General features: G+C 43.5%; 1 protein-coding gene across 1 annotated transcript in view; it reads left to right on the top strand.

The window, feature by feature from the left end:
- The first annotated feature begins 8,441 nt into the window (after positions 1-8,441).
- The window catches only part of ELMO3 (engulfment and cell motility 3), a 298,038-nt gene continuing 289,518 nt past the window's right edge, over positions 8,442-16,961 (top strand). The window contains exon 1 of the mRNA XM_033940764.1: positions 8,442-8,622. The gene's annotated coding sequence lies outside the window, so the exon portion shown is untranslated. The remainder of the gene's footprint in view (positions 8,623-16,961) is intronic.

The raw sequence follows: 16,961 nt of genomic DNA, 5'->3' as shown, positions 1-16,961 counted from the left end.
GATATCCATGTAAATGCGTTATACAATATAATTCCCAAAAATATGTTTTCTTTGAGCCTTACCAATTGACAACTTTCCTTTCTCTTTCTCGGCTAGAGAGGGAAAAGAATGGAGGTGTATAGAATATTTAAGATGTCCTTACCAGCTGACTTGCATTGTTTTCTTTAATAATATTTCTTTGCTTTTCTCCGTTTATAAATTACATTTTGGATCTTTTGTGGACTTGAGCTGATTTAAGTTAATTGGTATTCCCGAATTTATAATGTTGTGGTTTTTATTTTCTTGACTTAAAGCTTTCTGTACAAGTAAATCTTGATTTGTATTTTGAAAATTGAATAAATAAATAATTAAAAAAGCACTGTATGTGATTATGAAAGGGACCAGAGTTAAAAGTATATGTTCAATTAATAGCCTATACCCATTGTTGCTCAGTGGGGTCATGGTGTCCCAATTGAATATCATTCTTTGTTCTTTCCTCAAAAGGGAAAATGATACATTTCCACCCCTGTGGGATTGAATATGAAAAAGTGTTAACTATTTCAATTCATCTTCAGTATGATTGTGTTTAATTGAATGTTCCACTATAGGAGCCTGCATGCGTTGATGTCTAATACAGCTATGCGTGTTCAGCTATTCGTATTTTTATGGATCTTCTTGTTTGACCTATATAGTATAAACAGCACGGGCAGATTATACAGTACACTACCTGCATGGAGTTACAAGTTGTTTCATGATATAAATAAAAATATTTGTTTGTGTGAGGAACTAATATCTTGTTTGTTTGGTTCACATGTTTACAGAATTTGCAATGTCCAGGCCATGTGGTAGCCTGAGTTGGAGTTTATATGCCGTTTAGCTGGTTGTGTCAATACTTCCCCTATATTCCGACCTCTATTGTATACAAAACGTGGATAAGATCGTAGATTCTGATGAATTTTTAGTATAGGCCAATATTTGCATACAATATCTCTAATGAAGCGGGATTCAGTGGCATGAGAAAGAACACACACTGGGGAAGCCTGTTTTGTTTTAGGTTTTTTAGAGGCTAATAACATTCACAATGACAGTAAACAGCCCTTTTAAAGGCCGTTTTAATTACTTTGTGGGGATAACCGCGCTGTTCAAACCGAGTTGCCATTTCCTGAGCCTATATTTTGAAATTATCCAAATTTATACAAAGATATCTGAGATGTAAAAACTGTCCTACTGGAATGCTATTACGAAGTGGTTTAGGATGATGACTTTGAAAATGTAAAAGGGTATTTCTGTCTGAACTTTTTAAATATATATTTGTATCCAGTTTTTGATCATTTTTAATTACTTTGATCTCCAGAAAAGATATATTATTGGACTCAATGGTATATGTAAATTTTATATGAGGATCATACCCATTCAGTTTAGAAAGAAAATCCAATAGCTGCGATTATGTTCCTACCCATAACATAATAATGTCATCAATGAATCACATTGCTATATGCTGAAAATGTTCTGAAGTATATATGTACTTATCTTAAAATAATAGACATGCTATTGAGGGGGCCACTGGGGCCCCCATAGCCACTCCCTTGATTTGCAAGTATATTTCATCTGCATAAGTGAAAAAATTGTTGTAGATGACTTTTTCCACTAAAGTAACTAACATATTACGCTTTTCAGCAGATAAATTTATGTCCTGAGCTAAATAATATGATACCACTTCACATGCTTCTTTTTGAGGGATATTGGTATACAGCACTGTTACGTCAATGGTTACCAATAAAGCTTTAGATATGTATTCCCCTTGTAGGTTTCTAAGTTGTTGAATGAAGTGTGTTGAATCCCTAACATATGATTTTGCTCTGATAACAAATAGTTTTAGATAGTAATCCACATATTGGGATAATGGCTTCAATAGTGAGCAATGTCCGTACACAATAGGCCTACTGGCAGATTTATCAATGTTTTATGAATTTCAGGTATGAAATAAATGTGGGGCATTACCGTAAATTGTTGAAACAGATGTTCATATTCTCTTTGGGTAATGAGACCATCATATTTAGCTGTTGCTAATATTTCTTCTATTTCTTGTTAAAGGGTGTTGGTAGGGTCCATATCTAAACGTTTATAAAATTCTTTGTTGGTCAGCTGAGACATGGCTTCCTTGTGATAATCTGCAGAGTTCAAGACAACAATGCTGCCTCCCTTGTCAGCCCTACTGATATGAATACATTACATTACATTAGGGATTTCTATTCCGCCATTATCTTGCGGTTCAAGGCGGCTTACAAAAGATTAATAAAATGGGGGTTACAATGGGAGAACTATTGATTAACTAGAGAGGTAAGTAGTAGATCTTTTAACATTTCTCGGGTTGTTAAGGGAAAGACGGCTTACAAAAGAATTAAAAGGGGGGTAACAATGGAAGCACAATTGTTGTTACTAGTGAAGTAAAGAATAGATCAATTATCAATTTTAGAGTTATTAAGAGTACGTGATGTTATGGCTGCTTCAAGAATTTCTTGAAAAGTATTGTTTTTATTTCTTTTCTGAATGTCTTGTAGTCTGGGGTGGTCGTCAGAAGGATGGAGATCTGGTTGTCCAGTCTTGCGGCTTGAGTGGCTAGGAGGCTGTCGTGTAGTTTTGATCGTTTTACTTCTTTGATTGGGGGAGGTATGAATGGGGAGTGCGTTTTTCTATGTCTGGTAGTGGATGCTTGGATGAGGCAGTTGTTCAGGTCTCCGTTTAGGGTTTTAAATAACATCCAGTAGAATTTAAATTGTATTGTTTCTTGGATTGGTAGCCAATGTGAGTTGATGTAGGCTTCTGTGATATGGTCATATTTTCTCAATGAGTAGATGAGTCTCAAAGCTGTATTTGGTTTGTTTGAAGTTGTCTACTCTCAATTGTTTCAAAATGAGTTTTTGTTTGTTGGATAGATTGGAATAAGTACGTATATCTTGTTGTTCCATGTTACTAACATCATTCATAACTGCCCATTCGAATGCAACTATAGATGGGTCCGGAGCACCTGGTGGTATCCAAGAGGAGAAATATTTGTCATAGGCAAATTGATTCTCTGTAAGTCATTCTTTTTTAAAATAAGCTTTTAGTCTCAGCTGTCTAAAAAAATTGTAGTTTTATCTGAACCTCATATTTATCATACCTTGTGGACGGAACATAAGATAAACCTAATTGTAAGATTTGCTCCTCTTCCTGAGTTAAAGTTCAAATAGATAAGTTGAAAATTCTGCTTATTTTCGAGATGCTTTCTTCATTCATTGACCTCTGATTTCTTGTGGTCCCGGTTGTAACACTGGTATTTGTGGGGGTACTAGGCGTAAAAAAGATTCAGATAAAGTAGATGCAGTCTGATTAATTTCCTTGGATTTATTGCTTGAATCCATGTCCCCATCTTCCGTAGACGATTCACTCGATGACAGATGAAATGCTACCTTCTTGCCTATTGCTCTATTATTACATCTTGGTTTTCGACCTTTGTCCATCCAAGGATAGATGTTTCCCCGTGTGTAGTCATATTCATCTCTTTTGTATTTCTTAATTTTAAGAGTAGGTTATTCATTGCGGTACAATTCCATCTGTTTTTGATGTTCCTGATATTTTTCAGTATAAAGTTCATGCCCCTGTTCTTTTTCTATTGCTTCCAATTTTAATTGGAGTTCATTTTGTTGTTCATCTATAATTGGACAAAGTGCATCAATAGTCAAAAGCATTAAGTCCAATAAACATATGGAAATGATATCATTCCACTTGGACACGCATTTTTGATTATCCAAGAATCTTGGAGCATGACGTACTCGTAATCCCCTGGGTACTCTTTGGATGTGACAATATTCATTAAGTGTAACCAAGTGTAATTGAGCACAGATTAAGGCTTTAATGAGACTAGCTATCTCCTCCCAAGATTGCATCTGATCAATTTGGTCCCCTTCAAATAGTCTTCCTCTTGCCATGAGAGCTTTTACTCGATCCGTAGATAGTTCAGTTTTAGTTTCCCACCCTATCTGCCATTTCTCCTCAGTCCTTAAATTGTTATAAATATTAAGGAAATCAAAAGATATGATAATATTCTCATTAATTTGATCACTCAAAATTATGTAGCATATTTTATGTTAAACTTCTGATAATTAATAAATAGTGAAAAGTGTTCAGTGTCAAAGTGCTTCCTACAATTGGGAACCGTTAAGGAAACAAATTGGAACCATCATCACACTTTTCTTTCAAGTCTCTGATAGTGATTTTTTTGCTATATATATAATACTGTACAATGATGTCAAATCAATGGTAATGATGACAGACCTGAAGTAAAAAAATCACTTATCTTCTTTATAATGTTAGTTGTATCCTATTTCAACCCAATCGGCCCGACCAATAGGTACTATTTTTCTGTTTTCATTGCAGTGTAAATCATAAAGTGCTCCGTAAGTTTAAAATCATATCACTCCCCTACCCAGACCTGAGTTTCACCGGAACGGCTTCCTCAGGAGGAGTGTGCGTTAATATCTACAAATAAAATAAAAACACACCAAGTTATTTATTAAAGAAAGATATCAACTATAAATACCTTCCACTAGATTTTACCGCTAGTTTCAACTTTTTTATATATAATTCATTTTTCAGATATGTAGACAAGGCAATCTGAAAGGGCCAGAGGGATTCAAAAACAGAACTCCTAAAACTTTTGCTGTATTTGAATGTACACATGTAACTACTTGAAGGTGTGCGCGTTAGCACAATAGCATTTTGTGACCTACTGCACTGATCAGAGTGATCTGGATTAGAGAATGACAGGGTGACAAAATTCATCACCGTCCCCGTCCCCGCGGGAAACCATCTTCATGTCATTCTTTAAGGAGAGAGGGAAGAATCAGAGTATGAATGGCCACAACCACTGACCCGCAAGCTTTGCTTTGAAGAATGCTGGTGTAGAAGGACTGAGGTTGAAATAGACACTAGAAAATGACATGGGATTATTTCTCGCGGTTATCCGCAGGGACGGGAACGGTGATGAATTTTGTCACCGTGTCATTCTCTAATCTGGATCAATCAGTACACATGACTTTCCTGCTGCTGGAGGGTGGGGTGGTGTTGGCTTTCTAGCAGTCTCTGACACTGTCATGCCAGAGTTTTATACAGTGCTGTCACTGTATCAGCACCCCTGGACCAGTTGCTGATTTTTGTCGCCAAAAGCCAACGTCGCTCTTAGAAAATGGTTTGGCAATTGTTAAGAATCCAGCAGAGTGCTCATTTAAATGTTGAAAAACCCATTTGCGTGTCGGAGTCAGAGACTGCTAGAAACCTTGCTAAAGACAGAGATAAGCAGTTTTGATAATAATCTGCCGCTAAAATATCTGCAGGCTACACTGTCAGAAAACAGTTTAGCGACATCGTTACAGTTTTGAGAATCTGGGCCTCAATCTCTTCTTGAAATAGTATAAAGCCTGCGATGCTGTTCAACTCTCTGTCACAAGGCCTTATTGCACTGCACTGGAAGCAAAAATAACAGCAAATTTTAAGAAAAATTGAACTTTATATAATCAGTGGTTTGAGCAACCCCAGGATGGACTTTAAAAAATGTTTAAAAATTATTTTTTTGATCAAGCATAATCAGATTCATGCACAGAGACCCTCCATATGCAACGCTTTTCAAAACCTGGACATAGTACCGGGTTTGAAACCTGGTCGGTCCTCTAAATTGAGGACATGTCTGGGTAAATTTGGTACTACTTGGTAGTAATAGAAATCCAGCAGAAAAAGTAAACATAAAAAGATCTGGGTCTGGACTGGGAATCCTTTCAATTATTTGGTAAACAATGACTAACAATATTTTTATTTATTGTCTTCTTTTATTAAGCAAACTGTACAACAGGAGAACCAAATCCACAAACTCAAAGACGTGAAGCTAGGAGTGGAAATGTCCAAAAAAAGGTGGACATTTGATTTAAAAAAACCCTTTTATCCAAAAATGGCTCAAAAACTCAGTGACTCAACATGTACATGTTTCGGCCAAACTGGCCTGCTCGGGAGTCTGGTGAGTCTTCAGACACAAGGATATATTGATCCAAGTGCTTAATGTATAGACGCTGTAATACAGCTACTAGTAACCAAATACAAACTTGCAAGGCGAAAGACGCTGGAGCCGGGACAATCCTATGCCCGCATAATTCCTTGAATTACGCCTGCATAAGATTGTCCCGGCTCCAGCGTCTTTCGCCTTGCAAGTTTATATTTGGTTACTTGTCCCGGCTCCAGCATATTTCGCCTTGCAAGTTTGTATTTGGTTACTAGTAGCTGTATTACAGCGCCTATACATTAAGCACTTGGATCAATATATCCTTGTGTCTGAAGACTCTAGTGGTGCAGCCCGATTCACGATTCGAATCGGTTCACCGATTCACTTCGGGTGAATTGAATCGATTTAAAACAAAAAAAAAATTGGCTTCCCAATTCGGCTGACCTCGCCCCCTACAGCAGGAGCGGCAGCGCTGCTCTTGCTGGCTGGCCGCTGCAGCACCTGCTTTAGAGGTGAGGGGGGAGGGTCAGCCGGTTAGTGCTGGTGTCTGGTTTTCCCCCCCTGGCGTACGGTTTCCCCTTCCAGCCTCCCTGCACTGTTTACTTTATAGAAGCAGCCTGCAGACAAGATCGCGATGCTAGTGATTGCACTGCTTCTGAGCTGTTTCCTCCGCCATGATCCTGCCTCTGTCAGAGGAAACAGCTCAGAAGCAGTGCAAAGATCACTAGCATTGCGATCTTGTCTGCAGGCTGCTTCTATAAGGTAAACGATGCAGGGAGGCCAGGGGGAACATGCAGGCCTTCCCGGGGGGGGGGGGGATCAGTCCTTCGGGGTGGGAGGTGGGGCAGGCCTTCAGGGGGGACAGGCAGGCAGGCCTTCAGGGGTGGGATACAGGCCTTTAAGGGAGGGATGCAGGCCTTCAAGGATGGTGGCACAGGCCTTCAAGGATGGTGGCACAGGCCTTTGGGGGGGACAGACCTTCAGGGGAGGAGGGCCCTTGTGTAGAAGTACACGGAGGGAAGGGGGGTTCAAAGACGTGCATATGGAGGGGAAGAATTAATGGGACGAAAAATAGAGGAGAGGGAGAGAGAGAGATGATGAACAATGGGATTTAGGGAGGGAAGGAACAGAAAGGGAGAGAAGCTGGACACAAGGGATGGAGTGGAGGGGGGGATAAAGATACTGGATAGGAGGGTAGTTGGGAAAAGAAAGGGAGAGATGGTGGACCCTGGGGTGGTGGGTAAGGAGGGAGAGATGCTGGATGAAAGGGTAGTTAAGAAAAGGTGGATCTGTGGAGGGAGACAAAAAAAAGAAAAGATGCCAGACCTACTGGGGAGGGAATGGAAACAGAAGGGGAGAACAGAGATGGCAGATGGATGGTTAGCACGGAGAAAGAGACCCTGGCAAGCAAGTTATCAGAAGACAACCAGAGCCTAGGACCAACAAGATTTGAATAATGACCAGACAACAAAAGATAGAAAAACTAATTATATTTTCTGTTTTGTGATTATAATATGTCAGATTTGAAACGTGTATCCTGCCAGAGCTGGTGTTAGACTGCAAACCTAAGCTAGGATTTAACAGAGAGAGGAAAAGTCTTTTTTGTTTGTTTATTTTGTTTACACCACAGTGCCAGTGTGGTTAGGAGAAGGCAAAGGGGGTGAAGAGGCTATAAAATAAACCTACCAGGATGTATGAAAAAAAAACACCCAATTAGGCAGGAAAATCGAATCGAAAAACCAATTAAATAGGCTGAATCGAATCAAAATTTTTTTTCCTGAATCGGGCAGCACTAGAAGACCAGACTCCTGAAGCAGTTCAGGACATGTCGAGTCACTGAGTTTTTGAGCCATTTTTGGATAAATAAAAGTTTTTTAAAAAATGAAATTGTGTCCACCTTTTTTATTTTTATTTTTTTTTTTTTGGGGGGGGGACATTTCCACTCCTAGCTTCACTTCTTTTATTAAGAACATAACATATGAACCTAAGAATTGCAGTACTGGTACAGACTGAAGGTCCATCAAGCCGAGTACCCTAGTATTTCCAACAGTGGCCAATCTAGATCACAAGTACCTGGCAAGATCCGAAGGAGTAAAATAGATTTTATTAGTGTCATTATTACTATTATGTACATTAATATACTTTTCTTAAGTATTTGATATTCAGTAACTTATTTGTTATGATACTATGTTACATAATTGTTTGTTTTTGCTATATTTTTGTTTTATTTATGATTGCTTTTTAATAAAACTGAATGAATACGTTTTAAACTAAAAAAAAAAAAACAGCCTACACACGAACCCATCAGTTGTATGCTCTTTCCCTTTCTTTTAAATCCACACCCCCAAGCGCCGGTCCACCACCTGCCCCTCATTTGACACTGTCCGTCCACGCGTCCTACCTTGCAGCTTAGCTTTCAGTTTCCCCGCAACCGGCCCGCAGTTTTCCTTCGCCGGCATCCCGCCCTCTAACTTCCTCTCCCTTTCTCAGGCGTCCCGCTCCGCCTCTAATGTGACTTCCTGTTTTCTGGCAAGGCTGGTCAAGACCGAGGGAAAGATGTTGTAAGGCGGTGGGACACCGGAGAAGTACTGACCGACGAGCTAAGTTGGAAGGTAGGACGCCGGGGTGGGGAGGAAAGGGGGGAGACAGCTTTGATTCCCGAATGCGTATGATGATTGCTCAAATTGTATGAATGTGAGGACAGTCAAATGTGTGTGATTTGGTGTCTCTGCCAAATCCCTTCTATAGCCAGTATATATTGCAAACTCTCCAATATTCCTCAGATATCCTAAACCCACCAAGTTTGCCTGTTCAGGGTTGTAGGTTTTCTCTGGAGGAAAGAGCATTTTGACTGTTGTCGTTTCTTGGTGTAATGCATTTTACAGTAGTTGTGTTAGTGGGTTATAATAAAGGTTTAAGTACTGCCTTTTGGGGCTGAAGGATTTAGCATGAGCTATTATTTACTACCACTTAGGAGGGATCAAGGACAGTCTATTAGCTGGTAGCAGGTAAGAGGAATTAAACACTGGATGTATTCTAAGATTTAACATGGTGTTCCTTTAGATCAGGCTTGTCCAACTTGTGGCCAATTTTTTTCTGGCACTGCAAAGCTTGGTAATTCATGTGATGCTTATATCAAGGTTCATAGGAACCAACTTTTGAAAATGATTGGGGGTTCTGAACTCAAAACTCACAACATTTTCTCCCACCCAGCAAAGAAAAACAAAATACATCTGCTAGTGAATGACCAGCCTATAGCTAAATGTCAAGAGCAGGGCAGGTAATGTGGATAAATCAAAAGCTAGGGTCCTGCCACTCTCTCCTCCCCCTAGCAACTTGTCAGCATCATATGCTCCCCCCCTCCCCTTCAAGCTATCTACAGCACTTTTCTCCAACCATTCCTTCAGCCCATCATCTGTTCTACGCCATACTTTTTTCCTTCAAACTTTGTCACTTTTCCCTATTTTTTTTTTTTCTATTTTTGTAATATGTTTATTGAGACACAAGGAAGCCATAGTTACGAGTGCTGAGCATAGAAAGCAATACAAATACAATAATACAGAAACATAACAGCAGTTTAAAGGGCCACAACAGTACCAAACTCACAGGATATTACCCTAGTGGGTGTCCCCACCTCCAGCAAAGTGAGTAGGTATCCACCCAATCAATTCGTGAATAGGCACAATACCAAGAGTCGGCCACCCTTTGTCTCATATCTGAACACCCATACAGATACCCGAACATTCATCACACACAAACCACTCAAACCCACTCACATCCAACAACCACCCCACACACCATACAACAAAAAGCAAACATCAAACCCTGTAAGACCCAGACACCGGGAAGGCAGGACCATGGATGGGCAGTGTGGGAGAGAAGCGAGGCTGTCCATACAAAGTTCTCCCCCAAGTATACATCATAGAACCCCATAGGTGGGCCCAAAGGCCAGTTGCAAGCAAAAAGTTCCAACCTGAAACCATAGGTCAGGAAACAGCAGCAGGTTCACGATCCGGACAAGTTAAACAGTAGCTATGGTAGCAGCCCTCCAAAAGGCGCAGTAGGTTTTCCACGAGTCCTGAGATCTAGAGGAGTAGGTATCCAGCTTGTGGCAAGCTTGAATCTTCATCTGAACAAGCCACATGGAGTAAGAGGGCGCTTCCTCAGATGCCCAGGTCTGTAAAATAATTTTTTTGCCCAGGAGCACCACATGTAGTAAGAACTTGGCAGAGGCCACATCCAGTCTCTGCTGTACTAGGTCTGGTACATCCCCCCAGCAGCAAAGCAGGACCATTCCAATGCACACACAATCCATCACACTTAAACAAGTCAGACAAATACCTTTGAATGGGTGCCCAAAGTGTCAAGGTGGGGCAGTCAAAAAAGGAGTGAAGAAAGGTTCCCTTTTGGGTCTTACATTTAACACAATTGCTGTCTGTCCAAAGCCCCATTTCATACCCCCTAGAGCGAGTAAGATGCGCAATGGAGTATTTTGAATTGGGTCTCCTGCAGCGAGACAGCCTTCACATGAGAGTAAAATGTCTGAAATAATTGGTGAAGGTCATGGACAGAGACCTCCATGCTCAATTTAGTGGACCATTCTCGGGCCAAATAAGACAAACAGTCTTTCCCTTGAGAGTCTCTACTCGCTGCATACCAGGTTGAGATCTTATTAGAGGAGGAGGGAGTAGACAAAAAGAGCAATTCTAAGCCTCCATAAGTTCATTTGTCCCCAGACACCCGAACCAAAGACTGGTAATAATTTGGAGATAAGTATAAGATTGAGCAAAAGGTAAATCCCAAGCGTCTTGCACTGGGAAAGGGAAGGGAACTGTCTCCCTCCCAATTGAAATACCACCCCTAAGGTGAGATCCCTCTCCCCCAGGCCTGCCAGTCCTGTAAGAGCCAGGACAAAATCAGGGTTGTGAAGGAGAGACAGAAAGGGCAAGGCTGCAGGCGATCTACCCTGCTGGAGTCTACCACCGCCAGGTTTTACACAAGGGGAAAAGAAAGGGAAACACAGAAGTAGGGCCTCCCCTCCGACCTCCCCCAGAGCTGTGTAAGAGAGAAGAAAGAGCCCAAGGTGAGCAAACATCCACGAAGAAGTCCGGAGGGAAATATCTCTGTAAGGACACTAAATGTTCATGTATCCATCTAAGGAGGACTGCAACATTATAAAGGCGGATGTAAGGTAAGCCTAAAGCCCCCTCCCCCTCTCCTGTCCTTGGCCTGGGTCAGCTTGAGAAAGCCAATATGGGCCGCTCTGCCCCTCCAAATGAACTTGTGGATAACAGAACGAAAGAGGCTCTAATTGCTGCAAGAAATCCAAATGGGAATGGTCTGGAGCGGGTACAATAGCTTCAGGAACATAACATAAGGCTACGCGCCCCATGAGGGATAGCAGAATCGCTCGCCATTTGTGACATAAAGTTTTGCTTTTCCCAATGGTGGCCGAGAGGTTGGCTTCATATAGTTTTTGGGGGTCTCGATATAACATAATGCCCAGATATTTCAACTTCCCAGGAGTGATACCTATGCCCAACCTCCCACACCAGGGCTCGGAAGCATCCACCCCCAGCAGCAAGGCCTCGGTTTTATAGAACTTGATCTTGAGTCCAGAGAACTGCCCATACAGATTGATAACAGACATATGGGCAGGCATAGTGCGATCAGCATGCTTGACGTATAGCAGCATGTCATCCTCAAACATACTGATGCGGAACTCCCTGCTTCCAAACCGTAAACCCTCCAAGTTAGAATCTTGTCGAATGCGAACCGCTAGAGGCTCCAAAGATAAAAGGAAGAGTGGAGAGAGGGGACAGCCCTTTCTCGTCCTGCAGCCCAAGGGAAAAGGGACAGAAACACCCCCATTTACCAAAATTTGGGATTGTGGGTTGTGATATAGAGCGGTCAGCCAAGCGATAAAGTCACTCTGGATACCAAAGCACCCCAACACCCAAAAGAGATGATTCCAGGAGACCATGTCGAAAGCTTTTTCAACATCGAGACTAGTAATCAAGGCCCACTTGGAAGAAACATGAGGGGATTGCAAGACGGCCAGCACTTTTAAAAGGTTCATTGAAGCATATCTACTTGGTATGAAGCCAACTTGGTCTTCATGAATGCTTATAGATTCTCTTTTTCAAGAGGTAACCAACTTTTTAAATTATCCCTTCCTTGTAGGATTAAAGGAGTTAAGATTTTCAGCCAATCTTTGAGTTTTAAATTTTCACAACTTTGGAATGATCTTCCATCTTCTTTGAGAATTCTGGCTCACTTCAATTTTTTTTGCCTGCGTAGCTTACACATCTGGTGGGATCCAGATGTGAAATGTGTAAACTACGCAGGCGGGCCAACTCCTTGGTCAATGAAAGAAGCTCCCGGTCATGCCTCTTCCGCACAGCTGCAGAATAAGCCAGTATGTGCCCCTCATGACCGCCTTAGCTGCCTCCCAATAAATGGCCTGGCATCATCCACAGAATTAGTATGTAGATAATCATCCCACTTTTTCTTAAGATAAGTGTGAAAGTTGACATCAGTATAAAGATGGGGCAACATCCGCCTACACGGTCAGCAGAAGAAGGGCTGAATTGGCTAGTAAGCCCCAAGAGGGCATAATCTGACACCAGGGGTGCACTCATCGAAGCTGCGGTAAATATAGGGAAAAGCGCCTCAGAAGCTAAAAAATAATCAATACGTGAGTACACCGCATGGGGATGGGAGTAAAAGGTGAAGTCAAGCTCTCCTGGGTGTAGGGTACGCCACCTATCCACAAGCCCCAATTCTGCTAGGAGAAAATTCACCCCCCTTGTATAGTGACCCTTTGGGGCAGCCTTCGCTGGTTTGCAGTCCCAAGTGGGGTTGGCCACCACATTGAAATCCCCTCCCATTATAATTGAATTGGAACCAAGCGGGGCTAAGTGACCTACCTGGGAGGAGAAAAAACATAGTGCACCTGTCCCACCTAGTTCCTCCTAAGTTTAGCATGTTCCGCAGAGGTCAAATGGGTCTCCTGCAGAAATTCTGTCAGTACGTTCCTTCTTTAGATAAGCTAGAATTTTGATACATTTAATCGGGGAATGGATCCCATCAACATTAAGAAATTTGACATTCAATTGAGCCATTAGGTAACAGTATTAGTAGATAACAGAAACAAAGAATATTTGCTTATACCTGTAGAGGGATGGGACGTCCCAGCCAAATCCCCCCCTACCCACACAGTTAACAGAGTTCCAATAATCCCGTAGCCTCCCGGTGTCCAGGCATGCCATAGAAGCAAAACAAACAACCACACACAACACCATACACACATCCCATACACTCCCCACCCGCCAAACCCCCACAGTACATGGACAAGCCATGCTACAACCCAGAGACTAAAACAATCAGGCAGCCCTGGGCCACCACCAATACAAAAAGTAAAACACAACCCAAATCCATAGAATACATAGAATCTGCGCCAACCCATAGTCCAGGGTACTGTCAAAAGCAGGCCAGAAAAAAGAAAGAACCCATATATGCAGAATAAATCCCAAATCTTAGAACAAGCAGTTAACAAGCAGGCAATGGTAAGGCGCTGATCCAGGCAGCCCTTGTAGGGCCAAGGGCAATGCAGTGCACCAGCGTGCCCATCGATACTCCCCAGCTCGTGCAGGTGATGAGACAGGTCTTAAAAGAAGGAGAAATCAACATCTAAAAAAAATAACATCCTAGCCGCAAAAGGCTCTGGAACAGTGCACAGCAGAGAGAACAGCTGTGCAAAACAAGGTGTTCATGTGCCAGGGAGCACCCCTTTCAGGACACATGACGATCCCCCAGCACCGGAGCTGGCAGCTGCTTGATGAAGTTAGCCAGCTCTTCGGGTGAATTGAAAAAGGAGATTTTATTGTTGTAATTCACTCGGGCCCTTGCAGATTAGAGCAGAGAGAACCAGATGTTCCTCTTGAAGAGTTGCTGCAGTATGACCCCATAGTTTTGCGCTGAGAGGAGACCTGTGGCGAAAAGCCCTGAAATAGCAGGATCTTATGGCCTGAAAGTGGAGAGGTTCTCGTCGTTTATGATAGTGGGCCAAGATAAGTTCCTTGTTCGCGAAGTTCAAGAAGCGTGCGAGGACTGGCCGCAGGTGCCTCTCTTCCTCCTGGCGGGGCCCCACACAATGTGTACGCTTTATAAGGATGGGTGCCAGGGAAAAAGGTAAGTCCAGAGCTTTAGGGAGCCAACCCTCCAACCAGGACCACAGGTTGACGTCGTGGATCAAATCTGGGAGACCCACAATCTGGAGATTTCTACAGTGTCCTCTGTTCTCATGGTCCTCGAGGTGTTTGGAGATGGTCTGGTTAGAGGTCTCCAGGGTGCGGATGCACTCCTCAAAATTGGCCGCGGTGTCTTCCTGCCACGCTACACAGTCCTCCACATGTTGCAGTCGGCTGGCATGCGAGTCCAAACTTTCCTTTATATCTTCCATGAAGGTATGTATTTTCGCCAACTTATCTTCCATAACTAAAGTTAGCAACCAGGACAACTTCTGTATTGCAGCTGCAGTGAAAATAGGTGCCTTGTCTTTAACTTCCTGTGCCTTCGGTTTTTCCTTGGCTCTACGAGGAGTTTTTGTGGCCATGCCATGAGCGCACCACAACACAAAAGGCACTGCTAGAATCAGGAAGACGAGGGCTGCAACTGGATGTTTTCGGGTCCCAAGGCCGATGCCAAAAGAGGGGTTGAAAGGCTTGGAAAAAAAAATGTGGCCTGGAGCTACTGAGACGCACGTCTTTACTGTCTCCCGGCATCACATGCCCCCCCACCCCTAATTTTTTTTTTCCTTTATTCTTGTTCTCTTTCCCTCCATCCCTACTCCCTCTGCACTTTTAAATTTTTTTCTCCTTTTGCACAGGCTTAATTTGATATTTTACATTTGGAAGCAGGGAGTTTAATAGCTTTCTTCCTGCTCCACTACCTAAATCTTTTTCAGCCTGTTCTAATCATTTCCCTTTGACCCAGACTTCTATTTCCCTACACTCTTAGCAAGCTCCAAAGCACTTTTCTCTAAACAGTTGCTGTTTGATGGAGGTTTAGCTCATCCATCCTATCACTGCTTTTCATTTCTCACTTTCCTTTACAAGTGAGACTTCCTTTCCTTGGTAGGTTTAACTCATTTGACCTTAGGCATGGATCATTTTTCTGCTGTGCTATCCCTGGCTCCAGGTACATTCCTGAATTCTGGGATTGCTTCTCCATCTCCGTTTGCATTGCAACACTTCCCCTGGTACTCACAGATTCCAGGCCAATGACCACCCCCTCTACCCATAGAGTCTACATGAGATTATTTGCCACATGCTCACCATGAGCTCTGGAAGACCAACAAGGATCAGAGTTTGAAACATCAGATATTACATGTCGAGAGGAAAAACATAGTCTAGCATCCAAGGGCATAGAAGTATGCATTCATACTAACCACTCCTGCCTATGTGATAATGCTTCAGTGGCCAAGGAACAATCATCCAGCTCAGGGAGCCAAGTTAAGATCTGGGAGATAGCTGCAGAGTTTTACTAAGAGGCAAGGATTTAGCAATTAAACACAAGCACCCACGGGAGGGAGAATTGGGGATAGCGAAAGAGAACCACACACGGGAGGGAGAATTGGGGATAGCGAAAGAGAACCACCCACAGGAGAGGGAATTGGGGTTAGAGAGAGAAGCACCTGTGGGAGGGGGAGGGGGGAATAAGCACCTGCGGGAGGGTGAAATGGGGGGGGGGAGAGAGAAAAGCACCCGCAGGAGGGGGAATTGGAGGGGGGATAGAGAGAGAGAGAAGCCATATATGCCACGGGAAGGGGAATTGGGAGGGAGAGAGAGAAGCACCCATAGGAGAGAGAATTGGGAGGGAGAGAAGCACCCACAGGAGAGGGAATTGGGGAAGGGTAGAGAGAGAGAAGCACCCATGGGAGGGGGAATTGGTAGAGAGAGAGAGAAGCACCCGTGGGAAGGGGAATTGGGGTAGAGAGAAAGAAGCACCCACGGGAGAGGGAATTGGGGTAGAGAGAGAGAAGCACCCATGGGAGGGGGAATTGGGGGTAGAGTGAGAGAAGCACCCATGAGAGGGGGAATTGGGAATAGAGAGAGAAGCACCTGTGGGAATGGGGATGGGGGGAATAAGCACCTGCTGGAGGGTGAATGGGGGGAGAGAAGCACCCAAGGGAGGGGGAATTGGGGGGGAGAGAAGCACCCATGAGAGGGGGAATTGGGAGGGGGGGAGAGAGAGAAGCACCCATGAGAGGGGGAATTGGGGAGGAGAAAGAGAGAAGTACCCACAGGAGGGGGAATTGGGGGTAGAGAGAGAGAAGCACCCACGGGAGGAGGAATTGGGGTACAGAGAGAGAAGCATCCATGGGAGGGGGAATTGGGGGTAGAGAGAGAAGCACCCACGGGAGGGAGAATTGGGGATAGAGAGAGAGAGAGATGCACCCACGGGAGGGAGATTTGGGGGTAGAGAGAAAGAGATGCACCCACGGGAGGGAGAATTGGGGGTAGAGAGAGAGAGAAGCACCCACGTGAGGGGGAATGGGGGTAGAGAGAGAGAGAGAAGCACCCATGGGAGGGGGAATTGGGGATAGCGAGAGAGAAGCACCCACAGGAGGGGGAATTGGGGGTAGAGAGAGAAGCACCCATGGGAGGGGGGCTGGGGGTAGAAACATAGAAAGATGACGGCAGAAAAGGGCTATAGCCCATCAAGTCTGCCCACTCTACTGTCCCACCCCATTAAGTCAGAGTGCTGCTTGACCCACGTAGAGATCCCACTGGATGTCCCATTTATTCTTAAAGTCGAGCACGCTAGTGGCCTTGATCACCTGCACCGGTAGTTTGTTCCAGTGATCCACCACCCTTTCTGTAAAGAAATACTTCCTGGTGTCACCACCAAATCTCCCTCCTCCGAGTTTGAGCGGGTGCCCCCTTGT

The sequence above is a fragment of the Geotrypetes seraphini genome, chromosome 4, assembly GCF_902459505.1.
Source record: "Geotrypetes seraphini chromosome 4, aGeoSer1.1, whole genome shotgun sequence".
In the NCBI taxonomy this organism is placed as follows: Eukaryota; Metazoa; Chordata; class Amphibia; order Gymnophiona; family Dermophiidae; genus Geotrypetes; species Geotrypetes seraphini.
Note: the sequence above shows the minus strand (reverse complement) of the source record. Positions and strands in the feature narration are given on the sequence as shown.